The sequence below is a fragment of the Culex quinquefasciatus genome, chromosome 3 (genome assembly GCF_015732765.1).
Source record: "Culex quinquefasciatus strain JHB chromosome 3, VPISU_Cqui_1.0_pri_paternal, whole genome shotgun sequence".
Classification (NCBI taxonomy): domain Eukaryota; kingdom Metazoa; phylum Arthropoda; class Insecta; order Diptera; family Culicidae; genus Culex; species Culex quinquefasciatus.
In genome coordinates this window covers 96,884,698-96,904,825 of record NC_051863.1, presented here as the reverse complement: position 1 = coordinate 96,904,825, position 20,128 = coordinate 96,884,698, and the positions used below count along the sequence as shown (strand labels likewise).

General features: G+C 39.6%; 1 pseudogene; it reads left to right on the top strand.

Annotated features, from left to right (window-relative positions):
- Window positions 1-4,196: 4,196 nt before the first annotated feature.
- Window positions 4,197-11,506, top strand: LOC6051471 (annotated as a pseudogene).
- The last annotated feature ends 8,622 nt before the right edge of the window (window positions 11,507-20,128 follow it).

Below are 20,128 nucleotides of genomic sequence, written 5' to 3'. Positions count from 1 at the left end.
AAAATATAAAAAAAATCTGAACTTTTGTTTATTAACCTTTTCACACCAACGGAGTAAGCAGGATATACTTAATGTTGTCATTTGTTTATAAGACCAGGTCCTCCAGAATGTCCGGATTTATTTGAAGGACCAAATCAAAACAAGACTTAGTCTAAATTTTTACTCGAAACGGAAATGCTTTAAAAAATTACATCATCTGTGGATGGTACCCGTTGGTAGAACAGATCCCTTCACTGAGCAAAACTTACACAGCTCAACGAAGTGTTCTACACATGATCTGACCCTGCTGTACAGAGCACTCAAATATCAATCGCAAAACACTTGAAATTTCGGTGATTGGCCATGAAATAATGTCAATAGCAAAACACTTGAATTTTAAATGGTGTTGAAAAAAAAAGTACGTACAAGCGATTTACAGGTTCTCGCTGTGCACGCTACCACTGCGCCGGCCGGCCAGTTGAAGACGGGAGTGTTTTTTGTGCTATTGGTTCTTGCCTCGCTTCTAGCCTTCGATGAAAGTCGCGCAAAAATCAATCAGTGAAACACATTAAATTCATGTGGATAATCACGTTGACTTTGAATAGTGCCTGTTTTGGGTAGATCTTAAGATCATTTTCAAGTGTTTTGCTCATCACTTTGAATAGTTCAAGAAGGTGGGACAAATTCATGAGCAAAACAATTGAAAAGCTTGAGCCACCCGAATGAAAATAACATGTTAAAAAATACCAAAAAGTCAACCGCCCAAACACTTGCATTTGATAGTGGTTTGGATTGATGTTGAAACACAAACCAATTAGATCTAGGATGTGACTTTATTCTATCATTCAAGTGTTTGGGCACTTGAATAAAAAGTGTGGCATATTTTCAGTGTTGGTAGCCAGGTTGGTAGCTGTTTGTTTTGAACAGGGCCCCGGCGATGGCCTGAAAAAAGCTACCGAACAACTTGGGCAATATGGCGGCGTTTGTTTATAAACATCGCGAAGTGTAAACATGATTTTTTCTTGAGTTCAAAAGTGAAAAGAGTTTGAGTTGCAGCTTCTAAATGTAAAATGTGTAGAATTTATGTGGATACTTCGCAGAATCACAAGATACTGGCAACGTTCCGCTTGAAGAGCAGGAGAATGTACCAAACAGCGAACGAGAAAGGTCAATTGCACAACTCCAGCACTCCAAAAAGATCCGACTTAGAAAACTACTCTACCTCCAACAACAACGCCCATACAAAATTGATAAAAAGTAAGCCTACTATAACTCCGACTGCAGATAATTTAGCGATTTTGACTCCAGTTCAACTCCAGCTCAGAATTTGTCGATTCCACCTCCAGCGCACCAAGAAGACCCGACTCCAGTGGTTCCGACCAACGTTCCGACCCCTTAGCACTGATATATTTATTTAATTTTAGGCAATAAAATCAAATGTGTATTGATTTGCCCACGTTTGTTTCAAAGTGTTCCAGAAAGTGTATGAAATGATGAATGTCTCCCAAATTTAGACAAAACAAAATTTAATTATTGAATTTATAATGGTATTACGCTACCAAACTATAATAACAATTTATTATAATGTTAAATTCGGGAAAGAACACTTTTTAAAAGCAATTTCCATAAAAAGGCACACATAAACAAATTATCAAATTACCCTGAAACAGTATTTATGATGTGCGATATTAGGGTAATACATCCGTTCCAGACTGCCAAATTCCAAAACGTCAACGCATCCTCCGCCATTCTTCGGTACGCAGCTTTTGTTCCTGTATGACGTTTCGAGGCGAGGCCCTGGTTTTGAATGAATCCCATTTGACAGTTGCGTGATGGGGGAAACCTCCTCATTTCACTTCAAGGTCATGAGCATCGCGACGGCCTCAGCTCAGCTGTTTGTTTGGATTATTTTTCTGGAGGTGCAGTAGCAACGTTTTTTGCGAGGAAAAATTTAGTTAAAAGTGGTTCCAGCGGAGTTAGACACGGTTCCACAGACTCACACCGATTTGATGAGGACAAGCAGCTCATCGAACAACAATTTTGCTGTTAGTGGAGCCGGTCCACTGGGACGCTTGTCGAGGTCACGGCTGGGAGAACTTTTCTACCAAGTTCAGGGTCAGTATTTGGTTTAGATGATGGAGGTGCACTTTTCACAGATCGTGAATCTTTACCCTTCCAGCACGGACAAGATGGTGGCCGTGTGAGACGTTCGGACGTGTACGATGAAGGGACACCCGATCTTTATTATTTTTTCTTCAAAAATTTATTTACAAGAATATTCAATAACAGTTTCTGTTATTTTAACAAAATTATTCAAATGGCATGAATTTTGTTATTACCGTCTGCCCGGGTTGTGATAATCTGTAGAAGAGCAAAAATTAAAAAAGCTAGCAAAACTGTAGCGATTTTCTTAGTGTGCCTTTTTAAAGTCCAGTTTTACGATGTTGTCCCGTCACGCTATATTTTTATTTCAGGGGAAGCACAGGTACCTTATAGTTCATTCTACACGACATTTCTTTGTAGGAAAATCAATTATCTTTCCAAATATGTAATAACATTGGGGGAGTTTCTTCTTTTATTTTGCCACTACATCCAAAACGCTGAAAAAATCTTGGGATTTTTTTTTAAAGGAGCCGATGAATCGGTCAGTTAGTATAAAAGAGCACACCGGCATCGATTTGTATACTTTGTTGATGCGATGAGCCAAACTATTATTGTGCCTCGAGAGAGTATCTTAATAGTATGCAAGACTTTGCTTAACCTTTCGGAAGTGGCGTTTTTCAACCTCTCTTACAAACGTCATTACAAACGGTGCACAAAGTACACTAGCGCGACTGCCGAAAGGTTAAGTTGTTTATTGTCTCTGGAAGAAAAAAATAAATAAAAAGAAAATAATAGTGTGCTTTGGAAAAACTGATTGTTAAAACTCGCTGAAAATACACAGTGCTTCTTTTGTAATAGTTAATATTCATGTGTACTAAGAATCAGATAAAAAAATCATAGAATGACTTAAAGTTCTATTTTTTGTATTCAAAATAGATTGAACTCTACCAAGCCAGCGTAAATTGAACATTACCTTGAATAATTGTACTCCAATAACGGCGAACATAAATTGTAGAAGATATGTCACAAGCATGATATTACCAATTGTTTTAATAGCAACTATTACACATTTCACGACATACTGTTGAGGCATATTCGTTGCAAGGGTTTCAGATGATGCGCGGAAGATGAATGGATCATGTTTAATTTGGTCATTTTGCGTTGGGTTGATGATTCATTTAATGACAGAATAATATAATGTTAGATGTATAGATGGATGATTGGATGGTCGATTTTGGTATTAATTTACGTGAATAATTATTTATTATCCAATCGATTCAGATGCAGGGGTTTTCATATCTAATTTATGTCGTAATAAGGAAAATCCGCTCACCTGACTTTAGTCTTCCAGGTACTGGCGAATTGTTTGATTGGCTATCCTATTTCAAAATACTTAAACAGAAACGAAAATCAATAACACCGACTAACAAAATTTCTGCGCATACTCAACTCGAGGGGTAGCATGAAGTTTGGGGTCCCCAGAAACACGTGCATTTAAATTTTTTTCAAAAATATTTAGACTGAATCGAATGGTTTTTCTCCAAAGTTTGTATGGAGAATTAGTGCTGTTCTCTACTCCCTCATATTGCATGCAATTTTTGGATTGTATGCAACAGCGACGAAACGCCCTAGTTCTCCTTACAAACTCTGGAGAAAAACCATTCGGCCCAGTCTAAATATTTTTGAAAAATTCAAAATGCACGTATTTCTGGGGACTCCAAACTTCATGTTTCACCTCAAGTTGAGCCTGCGCAATCATTTTTTTCAATTTTTGTAGGTCAGTGTAATATTTATCTAAGAAACCGACAGTCTCCAACAGTTTGTTTTGTTTGACTTTTGACGACAGTAGCAACTGTTTTGTAATCGTGCAGTTAGAAGATCCCTAGTATTTTTAATATATTAATTAATTAATTTATTTATTATTATTTAATGTTCTTTGTGGTAAATGTTCAATATTTTGGGTAACGAGCTATAGGGAAACATCCATTTTGTATAGCGTAGTCCCCCGTCAACAAACACAACAAAATATTGTCTCTTAAGAAAGGGCTCAGTGGATGCAAGTGTAGTGGGTGTAACTTAAGGGCAAGCTTCTACGATGTTGGCGGTATTGGGGGATGACGGTTGAGGAGACCGATGACGGATCCTTCGAGGCAGGTTTGACCGCCGTGAATCGGCCATTTCAATCCCGGTGTTCGTGCGAAGTAGTTGAGTGCAAGTGAAAGTTTTTTAAAGTGAGCCAGCAGAAGACGGAAGAAGGATTCCCGCATCACTATCCACCTCCATGACATCGTGTCCAGAGCCAATCGACAGCTTGGATTCATCTTTAGGATCGCTGATGACTTCCGAGATGTCGCGTGCCTACGCTCATTATACTGCGCGCTGGTAAGATAATCTGCCCATCTGCTCCAACCTTCCATCGGATGAGGAAGTAAAATGTCGGTCCCGGCATTGGTTGTTAGGTCGTTAAGTCATTCCAGGTGTAGGAGTCGTCTCCATGCCATAAGTACAAACAACACACCAAACCAAGCCTACTCCGGTGGAATCGCTGGCGGCGGTTGGACTCGCAATCCAAAGGTCGTCAGTTCAAACACTGGGGTGGAAAGTTCCTTGGAGTAGATAGAGGTTTGGGTGCCCTCCCCATTCAAGCCTTCGGACTCCTAGGTTCGAGCAGAAACTTACAATAGAGACCACAAAAGACGCGGGGGTCGTTAAGTGGATGGTTTGATTTTTTTATTTTTTTTTGGTAAGATAAATCCTCGAGTTCTGATCCGTAGTGAGGTGTCCGTACCAGAGCACTTGGACTGCTAAAATCCTGCAAGTTGAAACTCCTTGGATTCGCGCGCAAATTCAAATCTACATACCTGCTCGGCCACTTCGTCAACGCCAATATCTACAACTTGCTCACCGCAACACCAACTATGGACAGCACGAACCAATTTGTTTCATGTGTAGCCGATTCAACGTATTTTCTCACCTGTGCGATCCCAACATCTCCACCCCGCAGTTTCAACAACGAGCCCGACTCTGGTACTCTCATCAGCTTTAATCTGTTTTTGTGTTTCGTGTTGTTAGCATTTGTCTTTAGTTATGTTAAGTTTTATCATTAAGACCACAAGTTGTCGGATGATTCAAATAAACAAATAAACAAATCACCCTGCTGTTCGTTTAGATAAATCCTGCGTCCCTGAGTCACCCGACCTTGGCATTCACGCTCACGATTTGTCCCCCACAGGACCTTTTGCCTTTCTTACTAAAGAAAGGTATAGGGTTTGCTTTTGGCTCCGACGCCAAATCAAGCTTCGTTCCCAAATCATTTCTCGAGAAATATTCATTCGAAAAATCTACAAATAATCATGGACGATCGATTTTCGACGCCCGATCGTTTGACAATGACAGACCCGAGCAGGGGTAAATAACACGGGAATACCAAATTTTGGTATTACTTGGGCAAATAACAGGGACCAAAATGTGCCCTTGGTTGCCCAGTAATAGATGGTAAAATACCATGAAATCATATCAAGGTCTTGTATGTGGAAGGGCACAACAATACCAATCCATGTTATTCCAAAGGTAAAATAATACCACAAAATAAAACCATTTTAATACCAATTTGAGGTCTTCTGGATTTTTGAACATTGCTTGAATACCAAAACTTGGTGTTGCCATGGTTTTATTTTTAGGTATTTCCGCGCACTTGGAAAATCAGATTTTGGTATTCCTGTGGTCTTCCACATTAGCGTGGTTCACGTTTCTATGAAAAAGACAAAAGTTGTTATTTTGTCTTGCATCAACCGGAATTTCGTTCTTTTATGTCCCCAGAAGCACTCCTGAAAATTTGAGCCCATTTGGTAAGGTCTAGGAGCTCCAGTTTTAATTTGAAATTTATATGGGATTTTGATTTATTTTCCATGGGAAACTATCTTTTTTTACATTGTATTAGGATTTTTTTTATAAATCGATGAAATGATTTGATTTTTATAGTAGGAGATAGGGTTTGAACTGGGGAACAACTTTGTAGAACATACCAACATGCTAGGAAGTGACCCTTTAAAGATACAGATACTTTTAGATGGTGGCTGGCCCCTTCACATACATGATTTTGGTATTTGGTATTTGGTATGATTTCATGGTATTTTACCATCTATTACTAGGCAACCATGAGCACATTTCGGTCGCTAGTATTTGCACAAGAAATACCAAAATTTGGTATTTTCATACCATTTTTAGTGCAACAGTTGCAGTTAGTGAAATAACGGAAATGATCCATATGCAACAGCCAAATCTACTCACCTGATGATTCCATTTTGTTCTTAGTGATATTCTTCACCACATCGAATGCATTTGTCATTGACGGCTTGTGCTTGAAGTTCTTGAAGATTCTAAAAAATAACAAGATTGAAAAATAAGTGTTATTAAAATGAAACTGGATTGAAATTAATTAAAATTCAATAATCTGTCGATTTACTTGTTTTTTAAGTATTTGGTTATCTCAACTTAGAGAAATTTCAACGTTTTTTTTTTAATCTTAGTGGGTATATAAAAAATTGAAAATCAGCTTTAACATTTTTGGATTTCAAGTCATTTTAGCGCAAAATTATTTATCTCATCAAAATTTATAAAAAAAATTTCCATAGTTTCAGAGGAATTTGATGAAACCTTTAAATACCAAAATGTGGCATCCTGACTTAAAAAAATTTCCACAATTGCAAGTCATTTCTTTAGGGGGTATATAAAAAAAATTTAAAATCAGCTTTAAGCGCAAAATTATTTATCTCATCAAAATTTATAAAAAAAATTTCCCATAGTTTCAGAGGATTTTTTTGAAACCTTTAAATACCAAAATGTGGCATCCTGACTTAAATTTTTTTCCACAATTTCAAGTCATTTCATTAGGGGGTATATCAAAAATGTTTAAAATCAAGTTTGAAATTTTCGGTTTTCAATGAAAGCATTCGCTTTGAGACATCATTTTAGCGCAAAATTAATTATTTTGTCAAAATTGGTCAAAATTTTCCCATAGTTTCAGAGGAATTTGATAAAAAACTTTAATACCAAAATGTGCCATCCTGACTTAAAATTTTTTCCACAATTTCAAGTCATTTCTTTAGGGGGTATATCAAAAATGTATAAAATCAAGTTTGAAATTTCCGGTTTTAAATGAAAGCATTCGCTTTGAGACATCATTCTAGCGCAAAATAAATTATTTTGTCAAAATTGGTCAACATTTTCCCATAGTTTCAGAGGAATTTGATAAAACACTTTAATACCAAAATGTGCCATCCTGACTTAGAAAATTTTCCACACTTTCAAGTCATTTCTTTAGGAGGTATATCAAAAATGTTTAAAATCAAGTTTGAAATTTCCGGTTTTCAATGAAAGCATTCGCTTTGAGACATCATTTAAGCGCAAAATTAATTATTTTGTCAAAATTGGTCAAAATTTTCCCATAGTTTCAGAGGAATTTGATAAAACACTTTGATACCAAAATAATACCAAAATGTGCCATCCAGACATAGAAAATTTTCCACAATTTCAAGTCATTTCTTTTGGGAATATATCAAAAATGTTTAAAATCAAGTTTGAAATTTCCGGTTTCCAATGAAAGCATCCGCTTTGAGACATCATTTTAGCGCAAAATTAATTATTTTGTCAAAATTGGTCAAAATTTTCTCATAGTTTCAGAGGAATTTGACAAAACACTGTAATACCAAAAGAATACCAAAATGTGGTGTTCGCCCATTGACAAATTCTGCAATTTTGCAATATCAAAACAATACCTTAAATTGGTATGATAGCACATTTTGCTCTTGCATAATCCTTAAGACAAATTTTAAAGGGTCCATGAATACCAAAATTTGGTATTGATACCAGAGAAAGGTATTATTACGCATTTCCCTTGTTATTTACCCATGCTCGGGGAATTGGTCTATCTCCAATATCCGAATTTTGGCGCTTAATTTACTGTAGAGCACGCTTGACGTCCGTGTGTGGTAAAAAAGTGCTCAATTTTGTGGTAGGGGGTTTCTCAGAGCCCACATTATGGATTTAAGCTCTCTTGGGCGCATTTGAAAGGGGATGTGCTGAACCTGAACCAGTTCCATAACAAATTTGGATTTATCCATTTTTTAAGGGGACTCGGAGTGTGTTTTCACCTGATCAGGCGGTTTTCAAATGAAAGTTCGGTCGAAAATTGAAGTATTGAAATCGTTTATTTATCCAAAAAATTACATTTTTCGAGCCCTACATCCTGCAAAATTTTCATCCATGTCGGTAATGTGGTTCTTGATTTACAGCTTGAGGACTAATTCACTGTGAGGGGGAAAACCCCTAAAAAAAGGTAAAAGCCAATTTTCACCAAATGCCAAAACTATTCCTTTGGCATTTTAATTAATTTTTTTTCTCCATATCAAAAAAAGAAAATTTCCATTTTTGCCTTTCTTACTAAAGAAAGGTATAGGGTTTGCTTTTGGCTCCGACGCCAAATCAAGCTTCGTTCCCAAATCATTTCTCGAGAAATATTCATTCGAAAAAACAGCAAATAATCATGGACGATCGATTTTCGACGCCCGATCGTTTGACAATGACAGAGTTGGTATATCTCCAATATCCGAATTTTGGCGCTTAATTTACTGTAAAGCACGCGTGACGTCCGTGTGTGGTAAAAAAGTGCTCAATTTTGTGGTAGGGGGTTTCTCAGAGCCCACATTATGAATTTAAGCTCTCTTGGGCGCATTTGAAAGAGGATGTGCTGAACCTGAACCAGTTCCATACCAAATTTGAATTTATCCCTTTTTAAGGGGACTTGGAGTGTGTTTTCACCTGATCAGGCGGTTTTCAAATGAAAATTCGGGCGAAAATTGAAGTATTGAAATCGTTTATCCATCCATGTCGGTAATGTGGTTCTTGATTTACAGCTTGAGGACTAATTCATTGTGAGGGGGAAACCCCCTAAAAAAAGGTAAAAGCCAATTTTGTGGTAGGGGGTTTCTCAGAGCCCACATTATGGATTTAAGCTCTCTTGGGCGCATTCAAATGAAAGTTCGGTCGAAAATTGAAGTATTGAAATCGTTTATTTATCCAAAAAATTACATTTTTCGAGCCCTACATCCTGCCAAATTTTCATCCATGTTGGTAATGTGGTTCTTGATTTACAGCTTGAGGACTGATTCACTGTGAGGGGGAAAACCCCTAAAAAAAGGTAAAAGCCAATTTTCACCAAATGCCAAAACTATTCCTTTGGCATTTTATTTAATTTTTTTTCTCCATATCATAATCTAGACCATAATCGAGGTTCTGAAACAAATTTGACCTTAATCGGATTAACCGTTCAGTTTTTAGAAAATTTTCATTTTTGCCTTTCTTACTAAAGAAAGGTATAGGGTTTGCTTTTGGCTCCGACGCCAAATCAAGCTTCGTTCCCAAATCATTTCTCGAGAAATATTCATTCGAAAAATCAGCAAATAATCATGGACGATCGATTTTCGACGCCCGATCGTTTGACAATGACAGAATTAGTCTATCTCCAATATCCGAATTTTGGCGCTTAATTTACTGTAAAGCACGCGTGACGTCCGTGTGTGGTAAAAAAGTGCTCAATTTTGTGGTAGGGGGTTTCTCAAAGCCCACATTATGGATTTAAGCTCTCTTGGGCGCATTTGAAAGAGGATGTGCTGAACCTGAACCAGTTCCATACCAAATTTGAATTTATCCCTTTTTAAGGGGACTTGGAGTGTGTTTTCACCTGATCAGGCGGTTTTCAAATGAAAATTCGGGCGAAAATTGAAGTATTGAAATCGTTTATCCATCCATGTCGGTAATGTGGTTCTTGATTTACAGCTTGAGGACTAATTCTTTGTGAGGGGGAAAACCCCTAAAAAAAGGTAAAAGCCAATTTTGTGGTAGGGGGTTTCTCAGAGCCCACATTATGGATTTAAGCTCTCTTGGGCGCATTTGAAAGGGGATGTGCTGAACCTGAACCAGTTCCATACCAAATTTGAATTTATCCATTTTTTAAGGGGACTCGGAGTGTGTTTTCACCTGATCAGGCGGTTTTCAAATGAAAATACGGTCGAAAATTGATGTATTGAAATCGTTTATTTATCCAAAAAATTACATTTTTCGAGCCCTACATCCTCCCAAATTTTCATCCATGTCGGTAATGTGGTTCTTGATTTACAGCTTGAGGACTAATTCACTGTGAGGGGGAAAAACTCCTAAAAAAGGTAAAAGCGAGGGGTGAGACACATGCCCTAATTAACTAAAAATAATTGTTTAGTTAATTAGAATTTACAGTTAGTTGATTAGGATTATCGCTAATCAATTAGCGTATTCCTACCCTTCAAATTTTATCTTGGGCTGACGGACAAACGTCAACAAATCAAAACAAACCAAAAACATCACTCGTGGTTGCGGCCGTAAACGACAATCAATGTCGCCGGCACAGATTCCGCGGGCAGCGGTGGATCGTCGTCAGTGTTTGGTGCGTTCAAGGGATTCGCCGGGGTGACGTCGCACCGGCGGTGGATCCTACCGAGGTAGTAGCCAGTCCATTTTCGTTTCTCAGTGGAATCGCAAAATCTACGAATGGGACGGCGGCCACGACGTCCGCGCTGGAAGCCAGCATCTTTGCCTCGACCGACCCGAGCAAGGTTTTTTCCGGGGTTGGAAGCTCGCCGAAGGAGGACACAGAAGGCTCCGCTGGCAAGGACACCGGGGATGAGAGCATGCGGAGAACGCGAAGGCGCTCATTGTGGCCGTGGCCGCTTGGATTTCGGAGAAGGTCAAGGAGAATCTGGTGTGCAAGCTGACGCCGATCTTCAAGGATCACGAAAAGTATCTGGATGCAATCGAGAAAAGTAGCAGCAAGGTGGACACAAAGGAGCCAACGGCCACAAAGCTGGGATTCACGTTTGAAAGTGTCGCACCAGCGACGACTACAAACACGGCTGCGGCACCGGCTCCATTCAGCTTCGGGTTTGGCTCGACAAGTTCCACGCCCAGAACGGGCTTCATTTTCGCCAACGTGGCCAAACCCACCGAGGACAGCAAGCCGGACAAAAAGGTCTCCGCCGATGACGACGAGGTGGATTTCACGCCGGTCAAGGAAAAGGACAGCATCTTCTTCAAGTGGTTCAAACTGTTCGTCAAAGCTGACGGCAACTACTCGGACCGTGACATCGGAACTCTGCACATCAAAAAGGTGGACGGAAAGGTACAGGTCTTGGTGCGGGCCTACACCAGCATCGGCCAGATTCTGCTCAACATCATTCTGAACGAGGCAGTGCCGGTGCAGGGGATGGGCAAGAACAACGTCATAATGGTGTGCGTTTCGACGCCGGAGACGAAGCCACCGTCGGTGCTGCTGCCGGTCAAGAACGGCGAGGAGGCCGACGATCTGTATGAAACGCTGGACGAGTCCAAATAAGGGGTCGGGTCATGGAAAATTTGTTAATGTTTCATTAAATAGGAAATAAATTGCTCAATAAATATTTGAAAAAAAAAACAGGAAAATGTTCTCCTGTAAAAAGCGTTTTTCGGACGTGGTCATGTCGCTGTGTCATGTGATCCCACGTTCTTTTCCACGACGGTCATCACCACCGCAGAACCTAACCTTCACAGAAAAGACCCGGGCGCATGCTCCGGGACACCATCAGCGAGCGGTTAGTTATGATAAATAGTAGTCAATCAGCAAGTTGGTCACCGAAGACCGAGCGCTACCCAGCTGAGACGTGTAAGTGTTTAAGAAGCGGTTGAGTGAGAGTGGCATGACGCCAGACGAACCGACATCGGTGGCTTGGCCAAACAAAAGTTGCAGCAACTGGTTTAAAACCCGGTGAGTAATGGCTTTGACGATCCCCGATGTCGAAAAAGGCGTCCACTTCGGAGCCAGAGTCCTTATTGCCTCGTCAGATAGGCCCATCTTGGATTGGACGGTAGAACAGAGACCGACGGGAGTTTGGCCACGGTAGTAGCTGCTGCATCTTTCCGCGCTCCTCCTACTCTCGTTTGCCAAAATCTTCATAACTTTCGCCGACAGCTTCTTGTCCTTGGTCTCCTTCTTGTGCAGCACCAACTTGGGCGGGTTTAGTAGGCCTTCATGCCGAAATCCATGCTCCGGCTGTGTGGTAGGGGGTTTCTCAGAGCCCACATTATGGATTTAAGCTCTCTTGGGCGCATTTGAAAGAGGATGTGCTGAACCTGAACCAGTTCCATACCAAATTTGAATTTATCCATTTTTTAAAGGGACTCGGAGTGTGTTTTAACCTGATCAGGCGGTTTTCAAATGAAAATTCGGGCGAAAATTGAAGTATTGAAATCGTTTATTTATCCAAAAAATTACATTTTTCGAGCCCTACATCCTCCCAAATTTTCATCCATGTCGGTAATGTGGTTCTTGATTTACAGCTTGAGGACTAATTCATTGTGAGGGGGAAAACCCCTAAAAAAGGTAAAAGCCAATTTTGTGGTAGGGGGTTTCTCAGAGCCCACATTATGGATTTAAGCTCTCTTGGGCGCATTTGAAAGGGGATGTGCTGAACCTGAACCAGTTCCATACCAAATTTGAATTTATCCATTTTTTATGGGGACTCGGAGTGTGTTTTCACCTGATCAGGCGGTTTTCAAATGAAAATTCGGTCGAAAATTGAAGTATTGAAATCGTTTATCCATCCATGTCGGTAATGTGGTTCTTGATTTACAGCTTGAGGACTAATTCATTGTGAGGGGGAAACCCCCTAAAAAAAGGTAAAAGCCAATTTTGTGGTAGGGGGTTTCTCAGAGCCCACATTATGGATTTAAGCTCTCTTGAGCGCATTTGAAAGGGGATGTGCTGAACCTGAACCAGTTCCATACCAAATTTGAATTTATCAATTTTTTAAGGGGACTCGGAGTGTGTTTTCACCTGATCACGCGGTTTTCAAATGAAAATTCGGTCGAAAATTGAAGTATTGAAATCGTTTATTTATCCAAAAAATTACATTTTTCGATCCCTACATCCTCCCAAATTTTCATCCATGTCGGTAATGTGGTTCTTGATTTACAGCTTGAGGACTAATTCATTGTGAGGGGGAAAACCCCTAAAAAGGTAAAAGCCAATTTTCACCAAATGCCAAAACTATTCCTATGACATTTTATCTAATTTTTTTTCTCCGTATCATAATCTAGACCATAATCGAGGTTCTGAAACAAATTTGACCTCAATCGGATTTACCGTTCAGTTTTTAGAAAATTTCCATTTTTGCCATTCTTACTAAAGCAAGGTATAGGGTTTGCTTTTGGCTCCGACGCCAAATCAAGCTTCGTTCCCAAATCATTTCTCGAGAAATATTCATTCGAAAAATCAGCAAATAATCATGGACGATCGATTTTCGTCGCCTCGTCGACAAGTTGTCAAGTTGAGCTTCACATGCAGACGCGAGCAATGCTGGCGCGTGATGCTGGTGCGTATAGAGTTTTGATACTAGATTACCCCCTTTTAGTGCAAGTTGCTCTATCGAATGCTCGTTCATCACACATCGCCTATCAGGATTATCTATGCTAAGCTTCAGTGAACGCAAACTAGACGCAAGCAGCTATCCGTTCTGAAGCCCCGTGCTCATTCTTTTGCCTTTCTTTTTTTGTTTTGCTCATTCTCTGATAGATCTCTGAGTGAACGAATTTCTGGTTAGCGTCCAAGCTTCCCATGCGCCAGTGACAAAGCACATCGCGGGTTTGGTTTTCTAGCTTCGGTACGAGCCTTTTTGTGTGTTAGTATTTTAGTTCATCGTATCGACTCGTCGGCAATGAACCCAGCGTGCGTTTGTCGTAGTGAAGTCTCACCGAGCGCTCAGTCGCAGTATGCTTCCCAATCCCAAAAACGCCTAAATGCATACTACATAATTTTCTGGCTTGCTTATTGAAAGCTCGCAATTTTGCCTAATGCCTAAATGTCAGTTTAGTGAATTCCAGTAGGCGTTTCAAAGCTTTCATGAACATGTGTGCGGCTTTACCGTTACATCGTTTACAACACGGCAAACTCTCGGGTGTGGAAACACTTTCTGCTAGTCATTTTGTGACCACTTTAACGCTCTGGAGCAAGACGGAATTATTTTGTTTTTTCGTTAATTCTTGATATTTTGAAAAGTGCAAAAAACACTCGGAGATTACGAACAATTTAGCGATAGGCAGAAAACATTACGAACATCGCAAATTGTGAGCTAATTCTCTGTCTCACAAATAATTTGTTCTGATTTAAAAAAATGAAAATGCTTGTGTGCAAGCACAGTTTACACCCGGCCATGGCTAATGAGGCAAAAACCAGCGCTTTTCAGTTTTACGAAAAAATCATCTTGAGTTTTGAATTGATTCATGAATGGACCACTCTTTATTTTGCTATTTCTTTGAAAACAATTCAACTGCCGTTATCTTCCTTTTGTATAAGAAAGGCTCTATCTCACCCCAGGTGGGATTGAATCGGGTTTTTTTTTATTTTGTCCACCAAGCGTACGCGCCTCACACTCGCACGGGTCGGTCCATGTACATTGAGTGCGGAGGGTCTGGTACATGAACCTAATCGTAATAGGACCTCTCGCTCTGGATCTACGGATCCATAACCTGTAAAGGAGCGTTTTTCTCAGGCTGAAGCCCTAAATACCAAGGAGACCCTTCTCGGAACGACCGTTACGGTGATTCCGTGGTCCGCCCGATCGAGTCAAAGAAGGAAGACACCGAACACCTCGACACAAGGCCGTGCACAGGATTTTCGAAAGGGGAGGGTTTTCTCGAAAGGGGCGCATGGGGCAAGGGCAATTCAGTGAGCAAAAGAGTTCCTCAATTTTGCCCAGAGTAACGAGAGTTTCTCAATGTTCCTCCGAGTTACGCCGGTTGATTCTCACCATTCCCACCTACATAGATGTACCTTGTGTTTGAAAAAATAACAACAGGCCTAGCAACAGACCGTTGCTAAGGCTGTTTGTTTTGATTGAAAATCCTAGAAAAAATCTGTTTCGGAAAAAGTCGTCCATCCGGTCAATAATGTCCGGAATAAGGTCCTTCGGTCGAAAATGGTGTCACGCATTTTGTGGAAATTGGCCGCGTGGTCAAGGGCGCCTTCGAAAACCGCCAGGAAAAGTTCGCTGATTGCAGAAGAGCGCCATAACAAAAGTGTCCGTCTTTGACCGTGATCCTGGTGCCAGCCGAACGCAACCGCAACATTTGCGCTAAGATTACCAACCCGATCCCGAAAAAGTCGTGTATGTGTGCTGAAGAATTAGACTATCATACTTCCGACAACCTGGGCTTCCGGAATGACCTAGGCGGCGACGGGGTGAGGGGCGTGGGGACAAGAAAACAGCCGGTACAGCATTCAATATCTTTCGATCTGTTCCCGAAATGCAAGCGCTCATGCAAGCCATCGTCCTCAAATACCGCCCAGAACCATCAGCATCCTCAGCTCCTCATCGTTAATCCCAACATGCGGTTCTAACCCAGCCCCAGTCTTGGTGGAATTCCAACCCCTCAGTTCACCGGAGAAGCCACACTGATTATATTATAATATCGTGAAATTGTTATATAAATTTAATAAAATCTAAAAACGTTGCGAGTTTCATATTCCACTTTAAGGATATTTGTAACGAAAAAGAAACAAAAATCAAATATCTGTTTGTTCTGGTAGAAATGCCAGAATCTTCTAAATTCCCTGCTACTGATCCCTAGTTGAAATGTAGGAACGCCTTGATGATTCAAATCGATTAATTTGGGAAGAAATTTGTCTTTCTTTTGGAAGCCGCTGTTGGGACCGAGTTATTATGGACCGGGTAAGAATCAGTGGATGTAATTCAGCAACTGCTTGGTTCCCCGTTAGATTAGGCGGGCCCGACTGAGCTGGAGGAATGTGGCGATGATTGTGGGTGAGTGGCGGCCCGGTTCTCTCCGGAGCTGTAGCGAAGTTGTCTACAACTAGGGATCAGTGACTACAATGTGCTGGAACTCGTGCGACAACTAACGGAACGGCTAGGACCATGTGAACGGTTCCCTCAACCTCTATCACTTTTCGCATCCGTCTCGTAGTCTACCCTCCAGGATTGCTCCAGGATCAGAATCATCGATCGACAATTTGACCAAATCCTCTTGCACGACATCTTGTACTGTAACTCTATGTGCTCCTGCTCCCAAACCGGGCCGCAACCCTACCACAATTACCACTACACTTCACCAGCTCAACAACCGTGCATCAAGCAGCATAATTTAGCGAAAAATCACTTTTTTTTAACAATCTGACTCCAAACAAATTACATTAAAAAAAATCTGCTGCTGGTTTGTCATTTATTTTGTTGTTTGCAAACATTTCCTGACATTGACATTTCTAATACCAAGGTATCTATAATCGGGTGGGAGTTAATTTTGCTCGGAGTAAGCTGAGAAAGCTGAGAAACTCGGAGTTACTCCTAGAGTTTCTCACTGAATTGCCCTTGGCATGGGGTGCTTGTTTAGATTGCGAAAGGGCGCTAACAGTCAATCTTTAAACTCAATAAATAATACTTTGGTATATTTTACATATATTTTGCTGGTTCGAATCCCGTCGGTGGGTGCTCTAAAATTCTAAATATGGGTATCCGGCGCCGTCGCTCCGTGTCTTAAACAAACAGGGCGGCGAAGTCCTTGTAGTTAAAAGGAAGACACTAGTGGTTGGTCTAGTACCGACCGACAGCTATAAGTCAACTTCGTTTTTTTATATATTTTACATTGGTGCAACAGGAGACTACACTTTTTGAATTGGCGCTGCAAATCGTGTTGAATAGCGCCATAAAGAGGAGCGTTAATTCGGAGTTTGAGCGAATTCGAGGTTTTTGCGCAAATGAGACTTTTGGCGTAAATCGGGAGAGGGATGGGCTGTTCACTTGTGGAGCGTAAAACAGGGTTTTAGTGAAGAAGTGCAGCAGTAATTGCTCAAAACAAGTTTTCATAAGTTTTCTTTATTTTTTTAAAATCTGAGCAAATTTTTTCACGATTTTTAACTTTTCATATTTTTTATTTGGATAAAACTTTGCCATGTACCATGCATTCTCTATGTCAAAAGAAGCAATTTGCATCATTCGTTTTTCTATACAAATGTCCATACAATTTTAGGGGCTGGTCATATTAAATTTATATGCAAATGATTGAATTTCTATATCTTGACAAGGGGTTTTCTGATCGATTTGGTGTCTTGGGCAAAGCAAAAAATCCGATTTTCATGTTTTTTTTATGTTTTAGAGGACTTAAAAATACATCTTCGGAGCTTCAGTGATGGTGCAAAATCTGGTTTACGAGAAATCATTTTTTGAAGAAAAAAAAAAAGAAAACGTGGACAAAAAATGATTGAAAATCATTTTTGAAGCAAATTTGCAATTATGTTAACAAAATGTACCGTTTTCAGGTTAAAGCTAATTTTGGAAATGCGTTTTCAATTTATCTTGTTTTTTTTTTCATTTTAAAAATACTTCTGTTACCCCTAAAAAATATTTTTGAAAAAAAAAAAGGGCCAAGAAAATTTTGTACAATTTTCTCTATGAAACTTTCAAACGAGCAATTAGTTTCTGAGATACAGCCTCCCAAAGAAATCAAATCGATAAACTTGAGTTTTTCTAAGTGTTAACCTTTTACTGCCCAATTTTTTCGATTTTTTTATTTTTACCTTGTCATTTTGAGCAACTTTTGTTCTACGAAAAACTTTACTTCTCTTGTTTTATGTTGTTTTTGTTTCAATTTTAGTTTTAATATTTGCATTTATCTTGTTTAAAGTTGATATTTGTTTTGGTAGTATTTGGCCTATTCTAGCATCTATTTTTTCATGTTTTTACAGGCAATTTTTCATTATTTTGCCTTTCTTACTAAAGAAAGGTATAGGTTTTACTTTAAGGATGGACGTCATTTCCAGCTTCGTAAATGTGTCGATTCAGCATGAATTTTAATCGGAAAAATCGTCAAAAAATCACACTGCATCGATTTTCGACGTTCTATCGATTCACCTTGACAGAACTCGTCTATCTCGAACCCTCGAATTTTGAGAAAATAAATTCCGTTGAGGTCGAGTGATGTTCGTATGTGGTAAAATTTTGCAAAATTTTGTGTCGCGCCGTTCTCAGCTCCCATATATCCGATTTCGATTCTTCTGAAAGCTAGTGTGCTGAACCTGGGCGAGTTGCCGCGCAAATTTCGAAATATCCATCTGTTTTCGGATGCGGCCAGACTTTCAAATGAAAATATGGTCAATTTTTTTCATTTTCATATTTTTTATTTATCTCAAAAATTGCATTTGTCGAGCTCTCCAACCTCCCAAATTTTCATCCAGATCCATAATCTGGTTCTGCAGTTAGAGCCGTTTGATTAACATACCAAAAGAAAAAAAATACCTAAAAAAAGGTAAAAGGTGACCTGGTGACCTTCGCCAACACTTTTCATTTCCAATTTTATCCGAAATTTCTTTCTACATTCATAGGACAGACCATGAGCGAGCATCTGAAACAAATTCGACATCGATCGGCAATCTCGATCAATTTTTAGAACTATTTACTTTTTGCCTTTCTTACTAAAGAAAGGTACAGGTTTTACTTTAAGGCTGGACGTCATTTCCAGCTTCGTAAATATGTCGATTCAGCATGAATTTTAATCGGAAAAATCGTCAAAAAATCACACTGCATCGATTTTCGATGCTTCGACGCTTCGACGCTTCGTCGCCAAGTCGACAAGTTGTCAAGTTGAGCTTCGAATACTAGCGCGAGAATGCTGGCGCATATATTTTGTGGCTCGACTTATACTCGTTTTGTAGTAGCTTGTCTACCGATGTTTCCTACAACATGTATGATATCGTAGCTTTTCGGTTTCTTTTGCTCTGTCCTTTTTTACATAACTGTCCAATGTTTATGCAAAAACTTTTGTGACATAGGACATTCATCCGGCTACAATCAATTTGTTTCCCGTGCGCTCCTAAAATCGCCTAAATGTAGACTTCATTTTCGTAATTTTATTTAACAGGGTTCATTGGATTCCAATAGGAGCTTTCCAAGCTTTCATCGTTTATATCGTTTTCAAAGTTTTCAATGCTGGCGACGCCAATGGCTTTCTACCTAAGGTTCTCGCGATTGAGTGTGTAGTGGTGCGGTTGTTGAAAATAGCTATCTCTGACTCTGTCACTTTCTTAGAAGCTGAATGGCTAGCTTCCCTGCACCGTGCGGAACACGCGGTTCACCGAAGCTAAAAAACCAAAACCGCGGTGTGCGTTGCCACTGGCGCATGGGAAGCTTGCTATGATCGCGTTTGTCATAAACGCTTGTTTGATTACAAACGTACAAACATATTGTACAATTGAATATATTCTTTTGGTGAAAATTGCGTTTTTTTATTTCTTTTGGAAATCATATCATTTATAATACTTTGCTTTCATCATAAGACTTTCTTTTGTGCTGACGTTATAAATAAACGAAGTCGAAGTTATGAATTGAAAAAAGTTCTACCATTGTTATATTCTTTAGTAAGAAAGGCTCTATCTCACCCCAGGTGGGATTAAATCGGGTTTTTTGCATGTTTTTCACAGTTTTTTACTCTAGAATGAACCATTATCATTTAAATTGTTAAAAAATGCTTAGAGGTATAGTCTGGAACAATAGAAAAAAAGTACAGAAAATATTTGTGAAAATCACAGCCAAGGTTGACCTCAGACAAAAAAAAAATGTAAAACATTGGTAAGTCACATAAAACATGTCACACGTCCAACCCTATATTTTTATAAAATTTTAGGAGTTCTTCTTTCCAATGCTTTTTAAAGGTTGGTTAAAAAATTGTTTTTTGGCGAATTATTAGATCGAAGGCCGTCTAAAGGTGGGGATGGGTTGTAGCTGGTTAAACTGAAAGTGTTCAACTGATCATATCTCGGAAACAACTGGTCCGATTTTCAATCGACTTTTCTTTACATTCCATATGTCAAAAGAAGCAAACCTCACATCATGGGTCATTCCATCTCAACTGTGCACGAAAAAGTGCAAATTTGAAAATTACCCTCTCCGATCCTGCTCAAATTTGGCAGAGCTGT